At 40.0% G+C, this 23,014-nt stretch overlaps 1 pseudogene; it reads right to left on the reverse strand.

Annotated features, from left to right (window-relative positions):
- Nucleotides 1–5,336: 5,336 nt before the first annotated feature.
- LOC110541862 (RNA guanine-N7 methyltransferase activating subunit-like) lies at nt 5,337–5,693 on the reverse strand (annotated as a pseudogene).
- Between the last annotated feature and the right edge of the window lie 17,321 nt (nt 5,694–23,014).

Below are 23,014 nucleotides of genomic sequence, written 5' to 3' on the forward strand. Positions count from 1 at the left end.
CTTCCCTGACCAAGCTGTCATTTAGAGAATCGTTCAATTTCCTTGTGTATATAGGCTTTTTGTTGTTTCTGCTGTTATTGAGTTCTAGTTTTAGGCCGTGGTGGTCTGATACTATATGAGGAATTATTTTGATATTCTTGTATCTGTTGATGCTTACTTTGTGCCTGATACTATGGTCAATTTTTGAGAGGGTTCCATGAGGTGATGAAAAGAAGGTATAGTCTTTTGAGTTTGTTTACAAAGTTCTGCAGACTTCTATTAGGTCCATTTGATTTAGGATATCTGTGTCATTATTTTCTTCATTAGCTTCTGTCTAGATGATATCTCTCTTGGTGAGAGTGGACTGTTGAAGTCTCCCACTATTATGGTGTTGGGATCGAGGTGTGATTTAAGCTTTAATAATGTTTCATTTACAAATGCAAGTGCTCTTGTATTTGTGGCATAGATGTTCATAATTTTGATGCGCTCCTGATGGATTTTTTCCTTTGATGAGAATGAAGTTCCCGACCTCTTATTTTTTTCATTAATTTTGGTTGAAATTCTATTTTATTAGATATTAAATTAGCTACTGAAGCTTGGTTAATGGGTCCGTTTGGTTGAAAAAACATTTTTCCAGCCCTTCCTTTGCTCTGAGATGTTTGTTTTTGCTGCAGAGGTGTGCTTCTTGAGTGCAGCAGAATGTTGGATCCTGTTTCAGCAACCATTCTGTTATTCTGTTTCATTTTATTGGAGAGTCCAAGCCTTTGATGTTGATAGATAATAGTGACCAAATAGTGTTATTTCTTTTTATTGTGGAGTTGGTGGTGTTAATGTGTTTCAATGCTTTTTTACATTTTTTTTTTTTTTTTGTGTGTGAAATTATCTATATCCTGTGTTTTCTTGGGTGTAGTTGATTTCATTGGATTGGAGGTTTTCTTCAGTTATCTTCTGTAGGGCTGTGTTGCTGTGTAGATATAGTTTAAGTTTAGTTTTGTCATAGAATATTTTCTTTTTTTCAGCTTTGCTGATTAAAATCTTTGCTGTGTATAGTAATCTGGGTTGGTATCTCAGGTCTCTTAGAGTCTGTATAACATCTGCCCAGGCCCTTCTGACTTTCATGGTTTCTGTTAAGAAATCTGGTATGATTCTGATAGGTGTACCTTTATATGTTATTTGGACTTTCTCCCTTGCTGATTGTAATATTTTTTGTTTGTTCTGTAGGTTTAGAGTTTTGACTATGATGTGACATGAAGAATTCCTTTTCTGGTCTAGTCTATTTGGTGTTCTATTTGTCTCTTGTGTGTTAATGGACATCTCATCATTTAAGTTAGGAAAATATTCTTTTATGATTTTCTTGAAAATATTTCCTGGGCTTTGGATCTAGGAATCTTATTTTTTGTATATTCCTATTATTCTTAAATTTGTCTTTTTCTGAGTGAGGTATCCCAGAAGCAGAAAGGCACACAGGGTAGATACTCACTCATAAGTGGATATTAGACATATAATATAATAATGTGTACTGAAATGTGTACACCTAAAGAAACTAATCAAGACAGAGGACAATGGCTAAAATGCTGAATATCCATTCAGAAAGCAAAGATGATGGACATCAGAAGAAGGAGAAAACCAGCGAACAGGACAAGAGCCTGCCACAGAGGGCCTCTGAAAGGCTCTACCCTGCCCGGTGTCAAAGCAGATGCAGAAACTCATGGCCAACCTTTGGGTAGAGTGCAGGGAATCTTATGAAAGAAGTGGAAAATAGTAAGTCCAGGAAAGGACAGGAGCTCCACAAAGAGAGCAACAAAACTAAAAATCTGGGCACAGGAATCTTTTCTGAGACTGGTACTACAACCAAGGTCCATGCATGGAGATAACCTAGAATGCCTGCACAGATGTAACCCATGACAGTTCAGTGTCCAAGTGGATTCCATAGTAATGGGAACAGGGACTGCCTCTGACAGGAACGGATTGGCCTGCTCTTTGATCACCTCTTCCTGATGGGGGAGCAGCCTTTTCAGGCCAAAGAGGAAGACAATGCAGCCATACCTGATGAGACCTGATAAACTAAGCTCAGAAGGAAGAAGAGGAAGACTTCCCCTATCAATGGACTTGGGGAGGGGCATGCATGGAGAACGGGGAAGGATGGTGGGACTAGGAGGGGACAAGAGAGAGGTTTATGGGGGGATACAAAGTAAATACATTGTAATTAATAAAAAACAAAAAAATTGTCTTTTCATGGCATCCTTGATTTCTTGGATGTTTTGTGATTGGGACTTTTCTGATTTTACTGGTTTGCCTAGATTCCACTGGCAGACCCATGGAAGAGGGACTTTAGTGTTTAGAATGCTGTCTCAGTGATCCCTATGTTGTCCATAGTGGTTGTGTGAGTGGGAGGGATCAGATGTCTGGCTGCTATCATAAAGAGACCCTGGATCTGGGGTTCTGAAAGCACTTACTTAAAGGTTCACAAAGGATCTCCCTGTTCTCTACTCTCAGATTTGGGTCCGCAGGGGCCAATGAGAGTGTAGACTCTCTATGGGCTCATTGGTGTCCACTGTTTTGTCTTCTTTCAGGGAGGCCTGTACTTGGGGTAGCTGCCTCTGCAGTCTCAGTCACCAAGTGCAGAGGTTCATGCTTGGAATATCAGCTGCCCTGACGGAGCCACACCTCTGGGAGGCCCATTTGTACTGTTTCACTCATGGAGTGCCAGAATGCAGAGATTCATGCTTGAACTAGCTGCCATCCTGCTGCAGCTGCAGCCCTGCGAGGCCTGCCTGTGCCATTTCAGTGATTCAGTCACTGAGCATGGGAGATCATCGTGCTTGGGGCACCCACTGAGGCTCAGCTGAGCAGCGAGGCCCACCTCTTCTGAACAGGGAGACCTGTTCTTGGGGCAAGGGAAAGTGCAGTGGTGTTGAATATGCACCACTTTCAGTCCCTGGAGATGTCCATGAACTCACGGATCCAAACTGGCCAGCTCACAAGTTGTCTCCTCTCCCCCAGGAAGCCTCAATGTGGATGTTCTCACTTCAGCTGCCCCTCTGGGCAAAGGATGGAGTTTTGCTTCCTTTGCCCTTCAGATACAGTGTTTGCTGGTCATTGCCATCCTGGGACAGCTCCTATGGCTTATATATTGAATACAGTTTTGGATACATAGCAACACACTTTTCCAAACACATAAACTTATATACTTTACAAGGTGGTTTTGTTTTTTAGTATGACATAAAGGTGCATAACTGTAACCCCAACTTTTGAGAAGCTGAGCAGGAGAATGCATGTTTGAGGCCAGCCTGGCTTACAAAATAGTATTCTACCTGATTTCTACCTTATTCGCTCAGAAAATATATTAAAAAAATTGTGATTGAACATGAAAGTGAACTCTGGAGGCCAATTCAAAGAAGTTAATAAGTCATAAATTTCTTATGGGGGAATTTCCAGCTTCCAGGTTTCATTAGAGAACTTCCTAGCATGAAATTTAAAGATAATTTTTTCTGTGAGACATCTCATGGGAGATGCTCAGTGGGCACTATTCTATGTAACAGTATTACAGGGTTTCTGATCCTTGGTACAAGAGAGCAGACTCATTTCAGTTATAATCAAATGATTTATTGATTACTGCAGGCAGGATAACAATCTCTAAGACAAACTTGAAGTTGCTATGTGAAGGGGCATGAGTAATGTTAGGAAACGTGCGGCTGTGAAGGTTACAGGGCGGGTTCACAAATCACACCACGAGACTGGTTACATGTGGGAGGTTTATTAGGGGACGGGAAAGGAGGTCGCAGAGAGATGAGGTGAAAGAGAAAGAGAGAGAGGAGGCTCTGCCAGTTCTCTTATAAGATGACCCCCAGCATGCGCAGGTGGTTCTCGGTGATCTTCTTGGTGGTCTTCTTGGTGGCTTTGCAAATGCCTGATAACCGGTTGGTCAGGTCCCTTGGAGCTGTCCTCAGAAATTCCTGGTTACTGATCCCAACAAGGAAAGTATTTTTAAATGAGAGAACCACAAGAAGACCTTGAGTGTCTGCACAAACCAACCAGGAGCCATCACAATAATTTCATGGAAAATATAAAAGAATTTGAGTGATTTGAATGAGAGAGCCACCTTCCCAGTAAGCTCATATGTATGAATTGTCTTGTTTTGCACTTGGTGGACTGTGTAAGAAGGATTAGGGGGGTGTGCCTTTGAGGAGAGGTATGGACTTGAAGAGATGTGCCATTTGGAGTGGGTTTTGCAGTTTCAAAAACCCACTGTCATACCCAGAGTGTCTCTCTTGGCCTGTTGACTGTGGATCAGATTATGTTCTTAGCAACCTTTCCTGCCTGCCTTCCACCATGCTCTGTCTATGATGGCTATGGACTAACCCTCTGAATCTCTGAGCAAGCCCTCAGTTAAATGCTTTCTTCTATATGTTCATGAGATTTCATCATAGCAATAGTAACCCTGTCTAAGTCAGCTTTATCAACACAACTCTTGTTTATATATGTAGTGATCATGAGCAGAGTCAGAGAGCTAGCCAGGCTGGTGTGTGGACTGGGGAGCATACAGGCCAGGATGTATGTTAGCAAAAAATGACCTCTTAGGGATCAGTCTTGGCAAATTCACACAGTCAAGATCATACTGTAGGCTTGTGTGTTCTTAAGCACCTCGATGCTGTTTTTAGACTGGAATGGACTCATCTGCATGCCACCCACATGCTAATGTCCTTATTCACACCCAGAAACCTAATGAGGAGTATATTTTCAGTAGCATTTCCCAACCAGCATGTTTTTCTAGATGTAGGAAGCTGGGATGATGAACAAAACCACAATACAACTCAGGCATCGGATTAGATTATTGATTGTGCATCTTTTGGATTGTGTGTGACATAGGTAAATTCCATAACTTCTCCAACCATCAATTTCCTGCCAAAGAATTTGCTTTAGTCACTTAAAGGGGTAATCATAAATTCATAATTCAGATGAATGCTATTTAATATAATATTAAAAGATAATTTAGTGTTTTATTTTGTGAATAAGGAAGTTTTGGTTAAGGACTTTTTTTTTTAATTAAAAACATTTATTTCCATGACATACACAGAACCCCTAGAGGCCAAATAAGGAAAACAGACCAAACTCAAACATTGCGAAATCATAAACAAACCTGTATTTAATATAATGTCAAGCTATGTAATTTACACTTGGTAGATTTATTACATCAATCATTATACCCCTAGAAAAATAATTTTTTTCGAGTCTTAATTTCTAAATAATTTACAACTCATTCTCTAAAATAGAGTGAAAAGCTATGACAAAAAGAAGACCAACAGTTAGCACGTTGTCAAAATCAATGTTCTTTTGTTAAAAACTGCTGACATCTGTCAGTAGTAACCGTATGGAGGCTGCTTGTTATCACCATATTGTTCTGCACTGTTGTTGACAGTAAGGCTCTGGTCTCTGCTGTGGGAAGATGTTACCCCATGATCATCCATGCCACTCATTCCATCCACTGTCACTTGGCCATCCCCGTCTGTTATACCTACCTCTAAACTGACTGTTGTCTTGCAGCCAGTTGGCTCTATTTCTTTGTTGACCACCAGCTCTGCTATTCCATTCCTCAACATTGGAGGCTATTCAGGAGGATATTTCAAGAATTCCCATTACTCTTTGTCATCTTGTGTGAGTTTGCTTGCAAACATCTCTTCAAAACTTGGAATCACTTCAGAAGTTTCACTCATGTTGAAATTCTATACAATTTTTAGGATCCTTCCTCGAGATGCACAGGAGTGATCAGGGGTATTCACACAACAACACCCCACACGGCTGTCCTAGGTAACCAAATGCTTAGCCCATTAAGGACTTTTATGGTGTGGCAAATAAGTTGGTTCTGTGTAAGTTCATGTCCTGTTCCCTCCACTAGGTGTAGTCAGCGCATAGGCTGAGATTAGCTTCAGAAACTCATAGTGAACATCCAAGATCTTTGATAACCTAATGGGTAGAATATTTCACAGGGCCCCTGTGGAAGACTCCTGTCCTATTCCCTGTCTTCTCTTACTTCTGGTGTCTATCATATTTACCCTTCTGAATGAGGTTTGAGCCTCTTCCATTGGGTCCTCCTTGTTTAGCTTCTTTAGGTGTACAGATTTTAGTATGTTTATTCTATATTATCTGGATAATATCCACTTATAAGTCAGTATATAACCTGTGCCTTTCTGCTTCTGGGATACTTCACTCAGAATGATCTTTTCAAATTCCATCCATTTGCCTGAAAATTTCATGATTTTCTAGTTTTTAGTTGCTGAGTAGTATTCCATTGTGTAAATGTGCCACAATTTCTTTATCTATTCCTCCATTGAGGGACATTTAGGGTGTTTCCAGATTCTGGCTATTACTAGCAAAGGTGCTATGAACATGGTTGAGCAAATGTCCTTGTTGTATGGTTTTGAATCTTTCAGATCTAGTCCCAGGACTGGTATAGCTGGATCTTGAGGTAGGACAATTCCTAAGTTTCTGAGAAAGCACCAGATTGATTTCCAAAATGGTTGTACAAATTTACATTTTCACTATCAATGCAGAAGTGTTTCCCTGTCTCCAGAACCTCTCCAGCATGTGCCATACTTTGAGTTTTTGAGCTTACCATTTTGAAGGCTGTGAGGTGGAATCTCAGGTTCATTTTGTGTTACATTTCTCAGATGACTAAGGACATTGAACATTTCTTTAAGTGTGTCTCTGCTATTTGATACTGAGACTCATAGTCAAATTTAGGAAGAGTTTTTGCGACCTTTTGGATGAAGAGGGGACTGTAGCTCCACAAGGAGACCAAGAGAGTAAAAAAACCTGGGCCCAGGAATGCTTGCAGTGACCGATACTGCAACCAAGGACCATGCAAGGAGAGGACATAGAGTCCCTGCTCAGATGAGGCCCAAAAGCTGCTCAATTTCAAGTGGGTTCCCTAGTAAGAGGAGCAGAGTCTGTCTTTGACATGAACTCAGTGGCTGGCTGATAACCTCTCCCTCACAGGTGCAGCCTTGCCAGGTCACAGATGAAGATGACATAGCCAGTCTTGATGAGACCTTATAGGCTAGGGTCAGATAGAAGAGGAGGAGGTCCTCCCCTATCAGTGGACTAGAGCAAAGGCACTGAGGGTGAATAGTGAGGGTGGTGGGATAAGAGGAGATGATAGGAGGATGCTACAGCTTGGATATACTGTGAATAAACTGTAATCATAAAAATGAGTCCAGGATCATTGCATGCTGTAACATGCAGAACAGCTGTGTCAGGTGGTGGAGTGTAGATAGGGCTGAATAGGGGTTGTAGTGGTGGAGTCAGGTCGGGGAAGCACTAGGACTCAAACTTGATGACCTAAACAAATGACCTTTCACTCCCACCCCACCACGTGAGTCTGTTTTCATGTGTAGATTCAATAATGGGATAAATGAAGTCAGTCTAATGCCATATATTTAATACTCTAAAATACTGAGAGAGATTCTGCAATGCTGAAACTGGATCACTGCATGAAAGGTAAAGGATTTCAAAACAGTTTGAAGGATAAACAGATCATCAGAGGAAGGGGGACAATGATAATTTTATTATTTTTTTATGATATTTCAAGTCTTTTACTTACCCAGGGAGAATGTGTTCCCTCAGTGGAATGTGTTAGAACAGTTGATGTCTGACCGCTAAACAGCAACAAGTCTGATCATTTCCTCTTTAGGCACATTTTAGCTTGATATTAAAACTGAAAAGATGGGCTGGGGAGATGGCTCAGAGGTTAAGAGCACTGACTGCTCTTACAAATGTCCTGAGTTCAATTCCCAGCAAGCACATGGTGGCTCACAACCATCTATAATGAGATCTGGTGTCGTATTCTGTCGTGCAGGTGTACATGCAGGCAGAAATATGTATACATAATATATAAATAAATAAACCTTTAAATAAAAGAAAAGTATGTCCTTAAATTTAAAAAAAAATAACAAAAAATAAAACTGATAAGACAATCTTGGACATTCTTTTCTTATTTTTTTATAATTTATTCACTTTATATCTTGATTGTTGCCCTGTCCCTCATCTATTTCTAGTCTCAGCCTCCCTATAGCTCCCCTCCTCATTTTCTTCCACTAGTCCACTGAAAAGGGAGTTCTCTTCCACTGCCATCTGACCCTAGCTTATCAAGTCTCATCAGGGCTGCCTGGGTCCTCTTCCTCTATCGATTGGTAAGCCGGAATCACTAGGGAGAAGTGATCAAGGAGCAGGGGACCGAGTTCATGACAGGCAGTCCCTGCTCCCCTCACTCAAGGACCCACATGGAGACTGATGTGTCCATTGGCTACATCTGAGCCAGGTGTCTAGGTCCTCTCCATGATAGTCCTTGGTTGGTACATCAGTCTCTGCAAGCAACCTTGGGCCCAGACTTTTTAGCTTTGGTGTCCAGGTCCTTCTACATCCCTTTTCTTCCACAGGACACTCTGTGCTCTGCTCAAAGTTTGGCTATGAGTCTTCACATATGCTTTGATCCTCTGTTGGATGGAGCTTTTCAGAGGTCATTTAGTGTAGGCTGCTGACCTGTTCCCCCTTTTCCACTGATTCTAGTGTTATCCTGTTTGCCATTCTGAATGATGATTAAGCATCCTCCCTAGGGTCCTTCTTGTTTAGCTTCTTGAGGTCTGTAGATTTTAGTATGGTTATTTGTTGGTATAATGTTCTTGTGGAATGTACACAATTTACTCTTGTTCATTCAAATGCTGATTTCTTTACCCCACTATCTGTTTTCAATCTGGACATTGCATTGTGATGCATATTTTAAACATCAGCTGTCTCAGGTTTCTATAAATTTTCCAGCATTTGTTCTCTATATTTTCAATTAAACATTCAGCCTGTGCTGTGCAATGGAGAAAATAGGGTAGGACATCCTGGTCGGGAGGAGAGAAGGAAGTGAGTGGGAGGAGTTGGAGAGGAGAAATTGGGAGGAGAGGACCTGCAACCATGAGGAGAGATGAACTGGACCTAAGAACCATAGTAGTCATTCAAGGAGTATACTATTCCTAATCTCTAGCCTCTGGCATTTTTCAGAGTTAGGAAGATCCTGTGTTTGGAACCAGGGTCTGCATCTGTGCAGGCCTAAGGCTGTTGCATACCACCTGGTCAAAACCACTGGTCAAGGACATGTTCTATTGTGGACCTCAGTCCTCTCTCACATGTTTCACCTCCCTCAGGACTTCAGTTCTACCACTCTCCACAGCACAAGCACCGATTCTCTCTTCCATCTTTCCTGCCTGTTGATCACACCTTCCTTCTTTGTAGTGTTGTCCAGTTGCCCTGGACAGCTTTTTCATCACCTAGTGTCCCCAAAAGTGCAGGTCATTTTTGCCTGGGCAGTCTCTAGAATTACTTTTTTTTTGTTTGTTTGTTTCTAGAATTCTTATAGCTTGCCTTGTGTCAGAGGTACCAGTGATGTACAGAGTAGACCCACTCTGCGCTATAAATTCAGAAAACAATGAAGCTTACTACTTCTACATGGGTTATATCATCTGTGTGAGCAGAAAGGAAGTGAAGAGCATGTCTATTTTCCTCCTGGAGACTGAACTGCATTTACATTTCTATGTCCTTGGCCCCAATGCTGTGTTAGGATTCCAGGGTCATGGTATCATATATTTCCACCAGATTCTAACTTTCCTTGTGAACTTCTGTCTGATGCTCCAGGCAGCAATGAACTTTCTGTCCACTGGCTTTCTTCAAAAGTATAGGTTGCCCACTCCACTTTTGAAAGGCTTCAGATAAAAATTCAGTTTTACTCTGTGGCCTGCTCTTTGATCACTTTCCTTGGGTAAGGTGAACTTGGCAGGCCACAGAGGAAGAGGGTGCAGGCAGTCCTGAAAAAAACTTGATAGTCTGGGGTCAATTGGTTAGAGAGGAGGGCACTCCCTTACTGGGGGCTAGAGGAGGGGGATAGGGAAATGAACAAGGTAGGATGGGACCTGGAAGCGACAATGGAGAGGGCTACCATGGATATGTAAAATTATTAAATTAATAAAAAATTCAGAACCAAAAAATTCAGTTTTAATTTCACCTCCACTGCTTGGAAATTGAGCTTCCCATACTAAGTTTGGTTTTCTCCTAATATCTTGGGACTGTTGATTCTCTTGATTCTTGGTAAGGACAAGAGAAATGAGGAACGAAAACAGGTCATAGGTCACCTTTGAGATCACAATGCTTCCTATGTATTTTAGTTCATACAAGATATGTGTAGAATTTATGCTGCTAGTGTTTTCTTCACTATGCAGGAGGTTCTGACTTGACCTGTGGAAGATGGATGGATCTCAGAACAACTATAGCAATTTAATGTTCTATGTAAGAGATAGGACTTGAGGTGGAGCAAGGATGAAGAGACTGGAGAGAGTATTTGCTTATAGAACTCAGATGAACCAGTGAAAAGTAAAATGTATCCATGATAGAACAAGGAGAAAGACAGATAAGAAGGCTGCCTTCTAGGACTCTACCTTGGATAGTGTCCTAGCTTGCTTTCTATCACTGTAATAAACAACAGGACCAAATGCAAGTTGGAGAGGAAAAGCCTTATTTGACTTACAAGTCCTGATCACAGTTCTTCATTGAGGGAAGTTAGGTCAGGAACTCCTAGCAAGAGCAGAGGCAGGAAGTATGAAAGAAACATACTTACTGGCTTGCTCTCCATGAATTGCTCAGTTTGCTTTCTTCAAAGTGTCATCATCATCTCTGAGGAATGTCCTCACCTATGGCGTCCTGTTCCTTTCCACTACAACCATTTATTAAAAATGTTTTGTCTATGTGCAATCTCATGGAAGCCATACCTCAATTAAGGTTCTTCTTCCTTTCTTGTGTCAAGTTGACAAAAAATACTAAATAGTACATAGATAGCACAGAGAGTAACTGTATCCCTAAATATATAAGTCCAGTGTGAAGTCAGCAGACATGGCTCAATCTCACTGAATTCATCCCCAATATAAGGGTTCGTGTGCTCCTCATGATGAGAACCTTGCAGAATTTCCTATTGTAGACTTCTTTGTTGAGCTTTTTTTATGCTAGTAGTAATACTTACTATTCCTGTGATAATGTATATTTTCCCCTCCTCTCTACTTTAAAGTCCTTTACTGTGTAGAAGACTCAGGGGTACAGAAGATTTTCTATTACTCTGAGGAATACTGCATTGTGGATATGGTTTTCTTATTCCTGAGTTGTGGCTTTACAGGTTTCCATCAGGATGCAACATCATGAAGGACAAAACCCTCAGGTAAAGAAGATCCTTCTGAAGTGAGTGGCTGAGAAAAGCTGGAAAGAGACTGTGAGGTGGAGATGCCCCAGTGTCCAGAGGAGATTAAAAGAGAAAGACCTGTGTGAGAGGAAGGGGAACAATGGTGGAGAGAGTGAAAGAGAATGAATTTGAATTAATCCAACCCTCTTTTTTCCTATTCTTTCTCTGTTTCTCTCTCTCATTTTTTTTAGTTATTTTGATCACATGTCTTTCTGTGAAAAACACTAAAGACCACAGAGGAGACTAAGGAGACAAGACAACTCCTTGCAGTAGTCTGAGTTGGTGCTGTTAATGTGTTTTTCACTGTCCACACACCAAGTACTCAGCTGTTTCTCTCACAGGAATCCCTGAGTCAGGTGAAGGTGGGTAAAGCTGGTTTGTGATGAGTTATTGTTCAGGACTCATTCGCTATGGGAGGCCTTTACAGTCTTTCAAGGCAGGGATAAAATGCACAATACTCAGGCTGAGACTTTGCAATAATGAGGGTGAAGTTTGTCCCAGATCTGCTGGCAATGAATCTGGTGGGGTCTCAGCTAATCTTGACTGAAGTGTGGTAAGTGAGGTCCTTGATGGTCTGTCCTGCACTCTGCTGGTCCCAGAACAGGTACCATCTGTGTAGAGGAGGCTCTGAATGGCCCTGCAGATGATGGAGACTTTCTCTCCTGGAGAAACCTGAAGGGACTCTGCTGACTGGATGACCATGATATGCCCATTATAAGCTATAATCAGAGGCACACGGGGATACAGAGAGTTTGTGAGATGTTAGAGCAGAGGTTCCCACTATCAGGAGGCCAGGACCTGACAGACTTGTGCTGCAAATGGCTTTTACTCCTTACTAATTTCCAAAGCATCTTTGAGATCAAAATCATCTTGGCATGTTATTTCACTTGTGGCACATAGGAGTAGAAGGAGGAGGAGGGGGCTGCTTGCTCTCAAGCTTCTATGAATTCTCTGGCCCAAGTAAAGGCTTCATTTGTAATTCCTGATCACAGGGAGAGGCCAATGAAATATGTTAATGAAAACTCAATGAGGATGAAGGCTGAGCAAGGGTATGGAGGGCTGTGGTCACCCCTGTTTCTGCTGCTATCCTCAACCTTCCATCTACTGCCTGCCCTTACCATTATCCCTGAGGATTTCCTCTGGTAGTGCCACAGGTGCTGTGCTTATTGTGTGACAGCCACTGCCACCTCCAGGGTCAACAGCATTCTGTGTCCCTGGGAGTTTGCTCTTAGGAATTAACACCTCTGCAGAGTGGGGCCATCAGCAGACATTAGCTGCAACAGTGACTGAAGTATAAGGCCCAAGGCTGCTCTGGTGAGGTCTCAGACAAAGCTCAGTTGCTCCTGTGATGTGGGACCAGACTCTGCTGTTCTGGAATGTTGTGCCCATCCTTTATCTGGGAATGTGTTAATGTGTGGCTAAGTACAACTAATCTCACAACTCAGGAATCTAGCTACTATTTCTTTTTTTTTTTATTTTTACTCTTTTAAATTTTTTAAAATTAAAAAAAAAAACATTCTTTTTAGAGATATATGTTTTTTCTTCCTTTATTTACTGTATTTTCATTATCATGTGTACACTGTTTTTATAATAAAAGCATGGTTTACAATAAAGACTTTCAATTTTTGGACCTCTTAATCAATGCCTAACATATTGTTTCAAATCATTTCTACATTTTCTTGATACAGTTATCATTTCAGTGACTTTACCACATGCATATCAAATGATTTTTATAGTGTAGGTAGTTTTTCGTTTTGTTTTCCATATCTTACTCATTCTGGAGAAGTTTCATTAAAGTACTTTTCATCTAGGCAAGAAATTTTTTATTAATTACAGTTCATTTACTTTTTACTCCATCTGTAGCTTCCTCCCTGATCTTCTCCTAATCCCATCCTCCTTCCCTCTGCTTTTCCTATGCACCACCCCACAGCCCTTGGATAGGGAAGGTCCTCCTTCCCTTCCATCTGACCCTAGTCTTTCAGGTCTCATAAGGACTGGCTTCTTTGTCTTCCTCTGAGGACTGGTAAGGCAGCTTCCTCCTCAGGGGTAGATGATCAAAGAGCCAGCCCAAGAGTTCATATCATAGATGGTTCCTGTTCCTAATATTGGTGAAACCTTTTGGACACTGAACTGCAATGGGTTTCTTCTGTGCAGGGGTTCTAAGTTGTCTCCATGCATGGTCCTGGTTTGGAGTATCATCCTCAGAAAAGACCTCTGTGTCCAGATTTTTTGATTTTTTTCTTTTGTTTTCATTGTGGAGCTCCTGTTTCCTCAATGTCTTTCTTTATCCCCCTTTTTTTCATAAGATTCCCTGCACTCCACACAAAGTTTGGCTATGAATCCCAGCATATGTTTTAATACCCTGCTGGGTGGAGTCTTTTAGAGGTCCTCTATGATAGGCTCCTGTCCTGTTCTCTGTTTTCTATGTCTTCTGATGCCCATCTCATTTGTCTTTTTGAATGAAGATTGAGCATTTTATCCAGTGTCTTCCTTCTTGATTACCTTCCTTAGGTTTACAGATTTTAGTATGATTATCCTATAATATATGTCTAATATCCACTTATTAATGATCACATACCATTTTTGTCTTTCTGCTTCTGAGATATTTCACTCAGGATGATCTTTTCTAGATCCCACTATTTTCCTGCAAATTTCATATTTTCCTTTTTTTTTAATTGCTGTGCAGTATTCTATTGTGTAAATGTACCACAATTTCTGTATCCATTCTTCAACTCATGGACATCTGGGTTATTTCCAGCTTCTGGCTATTACAAATAAAGTGGCTACAAACATGGTTGTATAAATATCCATGTTATATTCTTGAGCATCTTTGGATATATGCCTAGCAGTTGTATAACTGGTTCTTGAGGTAGCACTGTTCCTAACTGTTTAAGAAAGTGACAGATTTATTTCCAAAGTGGTTGTACAAGTTTACATTCCCACCAGTAATGAAGTAGTGTTCCTGTTTCTCCACGTGCTCTCCAGCATGTGTTGTCACTTGAGTTTTTGATCTTAGCCATTCTTATGTGTGTAAGGTGAGATCTCAGGGTCATTTTGATTTGCATGTCCCTGATGACTACGGATGTTGAATATTTCTTTAAGTTTTTTTTATAATTAAATTTATTTATTTATTTTCCTTTTTATTTTCTTTTTTTATTAATGACAGTTTATTCACTCTGTATCCCCCCATAAACCCCTCCCCCTTCCCCTCTCAGTCCTACCCTCCCTCCCCCATGTTCATGCCTGCTCCTCCCCAAGTCCAGTGATAGGGGAGGTCCTACTCTTCTTCCTTCTGAATTTAGTCTATCAGATCACATCAAGAATGGCTACATTGTCATCTTCTGTGTCCTGGTAAGGCTGCTCTCCACTCAGGGGGAGGTGATCAAAGAGCAGGCCAATTAGATGATGTCAGAGGCTGGCCCTCTTCCCATTACTATGTAACCAACTTGGACACTAAGCTGCCATGGACTACATCTGTGCAGGAGTTCTAGGTTATCTCCGTCCCTGGTACTTCATTGGAGTATGAGTCTCTGGGAAGACCCCTGTGTCTTCAAATATTCTGGTTATGTTGCTCTCCTTGTGGGGTTCTTGTCCTCTCCAGATCTTATTATTTCACACTTCTTACATAAGATTCCCTGTACTTTGCCCAACAGTTGGCCATCAGGCTCAGTATCTACTTTGATAGCAGGGCAGAGACTTTCAGAGGCCCTCTGTAGCAGGTTCCTAGGTTATTTCCTGTTTTCTTCTTCCTCTGATACACATCTTCTTTGTCTTTCAGAATGGGGATTGAGCATTTTAGTCAGGGTCCTCTCTCTTGATTAGTTTCTTTAGATGTACAGATTTTAGTAGGTTTATCCTATGTTATGTTTATATGAGTGAGTATATACTGTGTGTGTCTTTCTGCTTTTGGGACAGCTCACTCAGGATGATACTTTCCAGGTCCCACTATTTATCTGCAAATTTCATGATTTCCTTATTTTTCATTGCAGAATGTGGATCCATTGTGTGGATGTACAATTCTGGCATCAATTCTTCAGTTGAGTGGCATCTGGGTTATTTCCAGCTTCTGGCTATTACAAAAAAAGCTGTTACAAACATGGTTGAGTACATGGTTCAAGTACACAAAAAATGTCTTTATTGTGTACTTGAACCCCTTTAGATATATGCCTAGGAGTGGTATAGCTGGATCTTGAGGAAGCATTATTCTTAGTTGTCTGAGAAAGCCCCAGATTGATTTCCAGAGTGGTTGTATAATTTTACATTCCCATCAGCAGTGTAGGAGGGTTAACCTTTCTCCACAACCTCTCTAGCATGTCATCTCACTTGACATTTTCACCTTGGCCATTCTGATGGGTATAAGGTGAAATCTGAGGGTCGTTTTGATTTGCATTTCCCTAATTGCTAATGACATTGAGCATTTCTTTAAGTGTTTCTCTGCCATTTAATATTCCTCTACACAGAGTTCTCTGTTTAGCTCTGTTCATTCAGGCAATTTAATGGCTCACTTAAAAATCCTAGAAAAAGAAGAAGCAGGCACACCAAAAAGGAGTAGATGGCTGGAAAAAATCAAACTCAGGGCTGAAATCAATCAATTAGAAACAAATAAAACAATTCAAACAATCAATGAAACCAAGAGCTGGTTCTTTGAGAAAATCAACAAGATACACAAACCCTTAGCCAAACTAACTAAAAGGCAGAGAAACACCATCCAAATCATCAAAATCAGAAATGAAAAGGGGGACATAACTTCAAACACTGAGGAAATCCAAACAATCATTAGGACTTACTTCAAAAGTCTATATGCCACAAAATTTGAAAATCTAAATGAAATGGACAATTTTCTTGATTGATTCAACTTACCAAAGCTGAATCAAGACCAGGTAAATCAACTAAATAGTACTGTATCCTCCAAGAAAATAGAAGTAGTCATCAAAAGTCTCCCATCCAAAAAAGGTCCATGACCAGATGGTTTCAGATGCAGAATTCTACCAGACCTTCAAAGAGGAGCTAACTCTAGTTCTCTTCAACCTATTCCACAAAATAGAAACAGAAGAAACATTACCAAACTAATTCTATGAAGCCACAGTCACCTTGGTAAGTAAACCTCACAAAGACCCAAAAAAGAAAGAGAATTTCAGGCCAATTTCCCCTATGAACATTGTTGCAAAAATAGTCAACAAAATACTCACAGAGCAAATAAAAGAACACATCAAAGATATCATCCACTATGACCAAGTAGGCTTCATCCCAGTCATGGAGGGGTGGTCCAATATACGGAAATACATCAATGAGATCCACCATATTAACAAAGTGAAAGAAAAAAAATACATGATAATCTCCCTAGATGCTGAAAAAGCATTTAACAAAATCCAACATCCATTCATGTTTAAAGTATTGGAGAGATCAGGGATACAAGGAACATATCTAAACATAGTAAAGGCGATATACAGCAAACCTATAGCCAACATCAATCTGAACAGAGAGAAACTTAAAGCAATCACACTGAAATCAGGGACAAGACAAGGCTGCCCACTCTCTCCATATCTCTTCAACATAGTGCTGGAAGTCCTTGCTAGAGCAATAAGACAGTTGAAGGAGATCAAGGCGATACAAATTGGAAAGGAAGAAGTCAAATTATCACTATTTGCAGATGATATGATAGTATTCGTGAGTGACCCCAAAGACTCTACCAGGGAACTCCTACAGCTGATAAACACATTCAGCAAAGTGGCTGGATACAAAATTAACTGAAAAAAATCAGTAGTCCTCCTGTATACAAAAGACAAAAGGGCTGAGAAAGAAATTAGAGAAACAACACCCTTCACAATAGCCACAAATGACATAATGTACCTTGGTGTGAACCTAACCAAGCAAGTCAAAGACTTGTATGAAAAAACTTCCCAGTCTCTGAAGAAAGAATTAGAAGAAGATATCAGAAGATTTAAAGACCTCCCATGCTCATGGCCAGGCAGAATTAACATAGGAAAAATGGCCATCTTATCAAAAGCAATCTACAGATTCAATGAAATTCCATCAAATTACCAACACAATTCTTTACAGACCTGGAAAGAAAAATTCTCAACTTCATATGGAATAACAAGAAACGCAGAATTGCTAAAACAATCCTCTACAATAAAGATCTTCTGGAGGTATCTCCATCCCTGATCTTAAGCTCTACTATAGAGCAACAGTTATAAAAACTGCATGGTACTTGCATAGAAACAGAATGGTGGATCAATGGATCCGAACAGAGGACACAGATATAAACTCACATACTTTTGGACACCTGTTCTTTGACAAAGATACCAAAACCATACAATGGAAAAAAGTTAGCATCTTCAACAAATGGTGCTTGTCTAACTGGATGTGTACATGTAGAAAAATGAAAATAGATCCATACTTACCACTCTACACAAAACTGAAGTCCAAGTGGATCAAAGACCTCAATCTACAAGCAGATCGATTAAATCAGTTAGAAAAAAAAAAGTGTGGAAGAACATTGAACTCATTGGCACAGGAGACGACTTCTTGAACAGAAGACCAACAGCACAGGCTCTCAGAGCAACAATCAATAAATGGGACCTCACGAAACTGAAAAGCTTCTGTAAAGCAAAGGACACTGTCATCAAAACAAAATGACTGCCTACAGTTTAGGAAAGAATCAACAACCCTTTATCTGACAGAGGACTAATATATATAAAGAATATATATAAAGAAGTAAAGAAGCTGAAAAGCATTTCTTTAAGTTTATCTGCCATTTGATGTTCCTGTATTGATAATTCTCTGTTTAGCTCTGTACCCATTTTTTTTATTTGGTTATTTGTTATGTTGCTGTTTAACTTCTTAAATTCTTTATATAATCTGGATATTCACACTCTGTCAGCTATAGTGTTGGTGAAGATCCTTTCCCAATCTGTAGCCAGGTATTTTGTTCTAACTGACAAAGTCCTTTGATTTATAGAAGCTTTTCCGTTTCATGTATGTATGTATGTAAGATATGTAAGATATGTAAGATATATATGTATGTATGTATGTATGTGTAGCATGTGTGTGCCATGACTGGAAGTATAAATGGCTGAGAATCAGCAAACAATTGCTTGGAATCAAATGTGAGTCCTTTACAAGAGAAGCAAATGTTCTTAGCTGCTGACCTGATTCTCTATCCCTGAACATTTATGTTTTAATGTTTGTCCTCCTTTTTATTCTCCATCCATTCTCTCCTCTCTATATTTCCAATTCCTCTCCAATCCAGAATTCCATCTTCTCTTCATCTGTTCATTTTTCCGTTTTTCTCTCCTCTTTTCTTTTCCTGTCTTTCTTTACTTTATTGTTTTGTTTGTTATTTTTAATAGTTTTAAACTTTATTTTTATTTTTAATTAATTAATTTATCGCAATGTATTCACATTGTATCCCCACTGTAGCTGCCTTCTTACTCTCCTCTAGTCCCAACCAACCTCTTTCTTCTCTCTCTATACCCTTTCCCTAGTCCCCTGATAGGGGAGGACCTCCTACCTTTCTATCTGACCCTAGCCTATGAGGTATCATCAAGGCTGGCTGCATCATCTTCCTCTGTAGCCTTGCCAGCCTGCACTCCCTAGGGGGAGGTCATCAAAGACCAAGGTACTGAGTTCTTGTCAGAGACAGCCCCTCCTCTCATGACTAGGGAACCCATTTGGAGACTGAGCAGTATATGTGCTTCCTCTGAGCAGGGAATCTAGGTCCTCTCCATCCATGGTACTCAATTGGAGTATTAGTCTCTGCACAACACCTTGGGCCCCAGGTTTTTAGATCTGTTGGTCTCCTTGGAATTCCTGTCATCTCCTGGTCTTACAGTCTAAATCTTCCATAAGATTTCTGGCACTCTGCCCAAAGTCTAGTTACAAATCTCAGTAACTGCTTCAGACCTTGAGATTTCACCTCTCACCCATCAGAATGGCCAAGATCAAAAATTCAAGGGATGACATATGCTGGAAAGTTTGTAGAGAAAGAGGAACCATCCTCTATTGTTGGTGGGAATATAAACTTGTACAAATACTTTGGAAATCAATGTGGTGCTTTCTCAGAAAATTAGGTATAGCATTAGTTCAAGGCCCAGCTATACCACTCCTGGGCATATACCCAAAAGGTGACCCAACATTAAATAAAGACATTTGCTCAACTTTGTTCATAGCAGCTTTATTTGTAATAGCCAGAATCCAAAAACAACCTAGATGTCCCTCAGTGGAGGAATGGACACTGACAGTGTGGTAAATTTACACGATGGAATACTATTCAGCAATTATAAACAAAGAAATCATGAAATTTGCAGGCAAATGTGGTAATTAGAAAAAGATCATCCTGAGTGAGATAACTGAGAAGCAGAAAGACACACATGGTATGTACTCACTTATAAGCAGATATTAGCCATAATATATAGGATAATCATACTAAAATCTCTAATGCTAAAAAGGCTAAACAATGATAACCACAGCGAAGAGGCTGAAACCTCACACAGAAGGTCAAACAGGACATGCATCAGAAGTAGGAGTAGACCACAAACAGGACAGGAGCCTTCCATAGTGGAACTCTGAAAGACTTTCCTTTATTTTTTCCACCTCTCTTGTGTCTTTCCGCTGTTGTTCATCAGGATATTCATTGTTTCCTCAGGATTGTGATCAAATGTTTTTCTAGTATTATTTCTGTAAAACTCTTTCTATAAATGTTTTTTTTTTATTTTTAATGATTCCTGTCATGCATGCATCTCAATATTTGTAGTTTGAGAGCACTAAGTTGGTCCTTAAACTTTTATGGTTAAAATGAATGGTTACTCCATTTGATGATATTTTTGGCTGCAGATTTATCCTAGATTCTCTCACACCTACTACCCATGGAATTTACTGTCTCATTTGATGACAACTTTGCATAGATCAGTACAAGCCATTCCATCTGCTCATAATTTATAAACCAGGCCTTTACATTGAGAACTGAAAAGCATCAGACAACTTGTACCACCAAGATGGAGTCACAGACTCAGGTCTTCATATTCCTGCTCCTCTGGATTTATGGTGAGACATTAAAGACTATTGGTATATCATCAAAATATTTCATATGTAGAGAAATAGAAATTTACTAAAGGAATACAATAGTATGCAAGCAATGCCTTTAGAAAAGCCATTTTTGATCCCAACATTTGTATCAGGATCTCTGTGTGTGTTAATTGATATACTCATTGTCTATTTCTTATTGCAGGTGCTGAGGGGAACATTGTGATGACCCACTCTCCCAAATTCATGCCCACATCTATAAGAGACAGGATCACTCTAAGTTTCAAGTCCAGTCAGAATGTGGGTAGTTTTGTAGCTTGGTACCTACAGAAATCAGGGCAGCCTCCTAAGCCACTAATCTACTTTGTGTCCCATCAATACACTGGAGTCCTTGATCAGTTCACAGGGAGTAGATCTGGGACAGATTATACTCTCAGCATCAGCAGTGTGCAGGCTGAAGACCTGGCAGTTTATTACTGTCAGAATGGTTTCAGTACTCCTCCCACAGTACTTCAGCCTCCAACACAAACCTCTTTGAGAATCTCACCAGCTATCTACACCACCCATCTCTGGGGCCTGTATATTTCCCCCTTCTGCCTGACATCTTCTATGCATGACTAATTGATGCAATGTTCAGTAGAAAATTAATAAAGTGTTGGCTTCCATTATTTTGCAGTTTTGGCAACACAGGTGTGTATAGATAAAAAGTTAGAAGGTAATTTAAGTGGTTTAGAAGTTGTGGTGTTGCACTGAGAGGATACAGTACAAACAAGAAGCTTCAGTGATGTTTACAGTGTTGTGGTGGATTTAGATATCTCTACATTAGGCCTTTTGGATATAATGAATCTGTATAAAAATGGATAGAATTTATAATCATTTACAAAGTATACATGATCATGATCTCGAGGTCAAAATCATCTTGGTATGTTATTTCAGTTGTGGCACATAGGAGGAGAAGGAGTGGGGCTGCCACCATCTTGCTGCCTATCAAGCTTCTGAGAATGCTCTGGCCTAACAATAGGCTCCATTTGTAATTTCTGATCACAGGGAGCGGCCAGTGAGATATGTTAATGCAAACTAAATGAGGATGAAGGCTGAGCAAGGGTATGGCGGGCTGTGGTCACCCCTGTATCTGGTGTTAACCTCAACCTTCCATCTACTGCATGCCTTTACCCTTACCCCTGGGTCTTGAGGTAGCACTGATCCTAACTGTTTAAGAAAGTGACAGATTTATTTCCAAAGTTTACATACCCACCAGTAATGGAGTGTTCCTCTTTCTCCAAATGCTCTCCAGCATGTGTTGTCACTTGAGTTTTTGATCTTAGCCATTTTAATGGGTGTAAGGTGAAAACTCAGGGTCATTTTGATTTGCATTTCTCTGATGAGTAAGGATGTTGAGCATTTCTTTACGTTTTTCTGCCATTTGATGTTCCATTATTGATAATTCTCTGTTTAGGGCTGTACCTCCTTTTTTGATTGGTTTACTTGGTATGCTGCTGTTTAACTTCTTAAGTTCTTTATATAGTCTAGATATTCACCCTCTGTCAGATATAGGGTTGGTGAAGATCCTTTCCCAATCTGTAGGCTGTCATTTTGTTCTGATTGACAATGTCCTTTGCTTTATAGAAGCTTTTCAGTTTCATGAGGTCCCATTTATTTATTGTTGATCTTAGAGCCTGTGTTGTTGGTGTTCTGTTAGGAAGTTGTTTCCTATGCCAATGATTTCAAGGCTCTTCCCCACTTTATCTTCTAACAGATTTTGTGTGTCTATTTTTATATTGAGGTCTTTGATCCACTTGGATTTTAGTTTTGTGCAGAGTGATAAGTATAGATCTATTTGCATTTTTCTACATGTAGACATACAGTTAGTTCAGCACCATTTGTTGAAGATGCTATCTTTTTTCCATTGTATGATTTTGGCATCTTTGTCAAAAATCAGGTGTCCATAAGTATGTGGGTTTATTTCTAGTTCTTCTATTTCTTTCCATTGATCCACTGTTCTGTTTATATGCCAGTACCATGTAGTTTTTACTACTGTTGCTCTATAGTACAGCTTGAGAATGGGGATGGAGATACCTCCAGAAGACCTTCTATTGTAGAGGATTCTTTTAGCAATTCTGGATTTCTTGGCATTCAATATGAAGTTGAAAATGTTTCTTCCAAGGTTTGAATAGAATTGTGTTGGTAATTTGATGGGAATTGCATTGAATCTGTAGATTGCTTTAAGTAAGATGGCCATTTTTCACTATGTTAATCCTGCCAAGCCATGAGCATGGGAGATCTTTCCATCTTCTGATATCTTCTTCTATTTCTTTCTTCAGAGACTTGAATTTTTTTTATATAATTCTTCCTTATACAGGAGAGCTACTTTTTTCTTTTTGTTTTTAGTAGATTTTATATTCAGCCACTTTGCTGAAGGGTTTTTTCAGCTGTAGCTGTTCCTCGGTAGAATTTTTGGGGTCACTCCTGTATACTATCATATCATCTGCAAATAGTGATACTTTTACTTCTTACTTTTTGAACTGAATCACCTGGATCTCCTTTGTCTTATTGCTCTTGCAAGGACTTCAGGTACTTTGTTAAAAAGGTATGGAGAAAGAGGGTATCCTTGCCTTGTCCCTGATTTTGGTGGGATTGCTTTAAGTTTCTCTTCGTTTAGTTTGATGTTGGCTATTGGCTTGCTGTATATTGCCTTTACTATGCTTAGCTAAGTGCCTTGCATCCCTGATCTCTCCAGGACTTTAAACA

The sequence above is a fragment of the Meriones unguiculatus genome, chromosome 5 (genome assembly GCF_030254825.1).
Source record: "Meriones unguiculatus strain TT.TT164.6M chromosome 5, Bangor_MerUng_6.1, whole genome shotgun sequence".
NCBI classification, from domain to species: Eukaryota; Metazoa; Chordata; class Mammalia; order Rodentia; family Muridae; genus Meriones; species Meriones unguiculatus.